This window comes from Vigna angularis, chromosome 6 (genome assembly GCF_016808095.1).
Source record: "Vigna angularis cultivar LongXiaoDou No.4 chromosome 6, ASM1680809v1, whole genome shotgun sequence".
Lineage (NCBI taxonomy): Eukaryota > Viridiplantae > Streptophyta > Magnoliopsida > Fabales > Fabaceae > Vigna > Vigna angularis.
This window is the reverse complement of record NC_068975.1, coordinates 20,161,855-20,166,413: the sequence shown is the minus strand read 5'-3', so window position 1 is coordinate 20,166,413 and position 4,559 is coordinate 20,161,855.

Below are 4,559 nucleotides of genomic sequence, written 5' to 3'. Positions count from 1 at the left end.
TGTCTGTCTTTGTTCCTGTTGCAATGATCATCCGTGTGGATGTGAGAAGAAGGAGAAGAGCTGCTGGAAGAAGCCCTGGAAGAAGCATCGTTAGAAGTGAAGTTAATACTGAACTTTAGACCGTTCGGTCATCTATTTACTGAATCTTGTATATGACTGATCGGTATAAGAGTATTTTGTAAACCGTTCGATTATTACTCTAGCTTCTATTTTATTTGTATTGTAGAACCGTTGGTGACTATGTAAGGCCGTTCGGCTATAACCGTACTTTTTTTATATGTGACACTGATCTGTAATATTATGAATGTCATTATTCTATTATATGGTTTTACACTGTATTTTTGGATGTCAAAATTATTATTATTATTATGTCACAAATCTTACGAAAATTTAATAGAATAATACTTATTATTTTAGAATATAATGAGAATGATTATACAATTAAATAATTAAAAAGTATAGTAATTGTGATTATTGTTTTGATGATAAGAATCAGCAATATAATTTATATTATTGCCAGTGGCACAAGAAAATCTATTTTCTCTATTTCTCATTGATATTTGATGGAAATTGAATGTACATTAATATTTAAAAGATTTTTATTATTTTCTACATTATTTAATAATAATATTTGAGTCTTTACTACAACTAAGCTACTTCCGTTATTAAAAAAATTAAAATGAAGGTTTTAATAATGGATGAATACATATTATCATATAAAAATATTATTCTGTTTTAAAAATATGGGATAAGAGAATAATTACATATATAATTTATTTACATTTTATAAAAAAAATTGAAAGGTATAAATCTGATTAAAATAAAAAAAATAAAGAGTAATAAATCTTATTCAACTAAAATAAAACAAAACGTAATAAACTTAGAACGTGTGTTATTATTTTATTTCAAAATTTTGTTTATTATATTTTATTATTTAAATTTAATATTTTATTATCAAAAGGTTATTATTTAAAAACAATGTGTGTTAAGTAATTTTTCTCAACTTATGTTAAGAATGTTAATTGATTTTCTTTTTTTTAAATGGTTAAATTTTCTTTTTCTTATTACAATAATGTTTTATTTTTTTTTTCTATTTTTTTAAATGATTACAAAATTAAAAAAATATCAATATTAATTATCTTTTGTAATCATTATATTATTCTTTTTTGTCAAAATTTTCATGATTTTTTATTTATTTTATTATTCTATTTTTTTAATTCAAACCACTGAAGTATCACAATTGAATTTGAAACACCCTAACTCGTATATACTTATATATCACAATTTCCGTTGAGCTAACACCACAAAACAATGGCTCCATTCCTAACATCCGTCAAGGCTTCCTTGATCGAGATCAGCTCCAAACCATCTGAGTCGGGAAACACCAACTACTTTCGACCACAGTCAAGAAGAATATGGTTGACAGTCAACCAATCCATTCCCAGAATGACATCGAGGCCTTGAAGAGATAAAGTGATCAAGTTCACCATGAACTTACATCCGGCGATGATAATTGAGCATCCAACACAAACTGAACTGGTTGGGATTTGTCCTGATGCTGGGATAAAACCACCAATTCGAATCCTTGATCACTCACTAGTATACTAAAGTATTCTAAACAAAGCATTCCTTCTCTTCAATCTTCACCCCGAGTTTAGGGCAGTCTCTCTTGTAGTGAACACCACCACCTCGATGACACGTTACTGATGTAGGTACAAGCGGTTGGGATCGCTGATAAGGTTTCTTGCCTTGCTTTTCCCCAAATGATTTGTTCTTCTGAGCCTTGTCAACTCGACTTTGATTTCGATTCACATCCAAAATCTCTAAACCCTGGGTCTGCTTCCTCGACACTAGTATCGGCACACAATTTAGTTGTGTAGAAGAAAATTCTCTAGGCTCCACTCTTAAACAAGAATAACAGAGGGAAAAAGCACCCTGAGTGGTTCTGCCACTAGTCAACACTTCAATGAATTGTTTTTGAATGATCTCAGAGGCCACTCTCGCGTTCTCGGCAGATACTCTTGCTACTTCTAGATTCTGTAACGCAACAGTGTTCTGTTGAACCAATGCAACATTTTGCTGTTGCAACGCTTGGAGCACCGCATTCAGCATCTGATTAGAGTCAGACGGATCGACATCTGAGGAAGGAGGAGATCTAGATGTCATCTTCTGTTCAGAGAGAAAGACTATTAGCCTGACTCAAACCAACACAACTTCCAACCCGAGACCAAAGTACACAATCACAAACGAAGCGCACCCACAACCTACAGGTTTCTAAGGAAAGAACTGCTCTGATACCATTAATGTAACATCCCGATTATATAATAACGAATATTACATAATAAAGACGTTAACATCCAAAATATAGAGAACAGTCAGAGTATGACGTGTAATTAATTGTGAAATTTCAGTCATCCAGAAATAAAATAAACGAGAATTTAAACTTAACAGTTGAAAGGATTAAACACTACAAGTGTTCAATCAGGAAATTCTAAGCAGACTACTCTACAACATCAGCAACCTTCAGTTCTTACTCCAAGGGAAACTCTGCGGCAACATCTGCTCCCATCCAAGTGGATGATCATCGCCATAGAAACATACCCAAACAACACACAACATAAAACAATGCAAGGGTGAGCTAGGTATAAAAAGCATGTTATACATATAGCACAGTTAATTCAATGTTATCATACTTAGATTCGTATAAAAGAACAATTAGAGCATATTCATTAAACCACTATTTCACCCACTCATACAACATGCAAAAGTCATCCAAGCATGGTAAATTGACATTACAGGACTTGTTACTTTATACCCCGACTCGTCCGGACTAGAATGATTACCGAGCTATGGCGGGTTATGCACTCGTGGTGGCCTCTACTGCTTTGCAAAGCCATTGCCAATGGGTTCCACCCTACCACCCTCACGAGGTTAGTCCGTTCTGCGCCCTGGAGCATCCTGGAAGCCTCCAAGACTAGGACCTCCTGCTACTCCTCACCACATGGATCAATCCTCTCTAATTGAGAATGAAAGACCATTGGAGCGTCAGGAAAACCCCCAAGACTGAGCTACCATGAAATCATTATGTACACCCCAAATCACCACCATGTATCCTCTCCTTGAGGATCATGGAATTACGTCCATGAATTATACTGTTACTTTAAACCTTATCCCAAGTCATGAATAACCAGACACCCCCATAATATCACATCAAATCTAACATATCTCATACATTCACATAAATCACGTCACAGTATATATTTTCCAATCATTTTGCACATAATTCAATTCAAGAGAAAATAAACTTAGAACACATTATTTGTAGAATGCTAACTGGACGAGCACTATTCACCGGACACCAAGGAACGAACGGTACTGGACGAACGCCATTTTCCAAACCCAAGCCGAACACTATTTGGACGGACGTCATTTAAACGATTTTGACGAACGCTGTCTGTCGACAGCTATACTGCCGAACGCTATACTATTTGGCCGGACGCTATGAGAATCAGGCCGAACGCTCATTCACCTGAATGCACTTTGGATGAACATTATTCGCCGACCACTATTGGACGAACGTTATTTACCAAACACAATAAGGCCGAACGTTATAAAGATCTAACTCTCAATACTCATTGAACGAACGTTCCAAAACCGATTGCTACTAATACGAACGCTCGCCTATACCTAGGGATGTTCGCTATAGAGAACAAGTAACATGAAAATGGAACACTCGCTGCTACCTATGGGCGCTCGCTGCCTGAGAACCAGCAACATCAAGACCGAATGCTCGCTACTACCTAGGGACGCTCACTGGGACGAACGCTATACAGATCAAATACGAGGAGGCCGAATAAACACTGTTTAGACGAACGCAACACATTTCAAATATGATAAGAACGAATACTATAGGGGAACACTATTTGAACGAACGCTAGAGACCAAATAAGACGAAACCAAATACTATCATGTTGAACAATGTTTGGACGAACGGTGATAAAACAAAGATACTCAGACTAACACTGTTTGTACGAACGGTAAGAAAAACGAACGTAGTCAGACTAACTTGATTTGTACGAACGTCTATATGGTTCAAATACTACAAGATCGTATGGATAAACACTGTGTGGACGAACGCATACTGTTTGGACGAACGTATAATCACTAATCTACTAAGACCGAACGGTCATGACTGAAACCTAAGAATACCTATTTTAATCAAGACCGAACGTGCATTATATATTGGCTTTGGACGAACGCACGTTTCTGCAGAATTCTGCAGAAACGAACTCAGATTTCCAGAAAACCCAGAAACTCCTAATTTTCATCCCCTTCTTCTCAGATTTGCATCAAAGACTGTAAAATTCAATAATCAAACGAAAAATCTAACTCCCCTTACCTCTTGAAGACTTCCTTAGTGAATCTTTCTCCAAAAGATTTGTAGTAAAGCTCTTCACTCCTCTGGATGCAGCACCCAACACTTTTCTGGAATCTAACTCTCCCAAGACTTGCAGCACCAAGCAACTCCAGCAACTCTAGCAACTCTAACTTCACCTCTC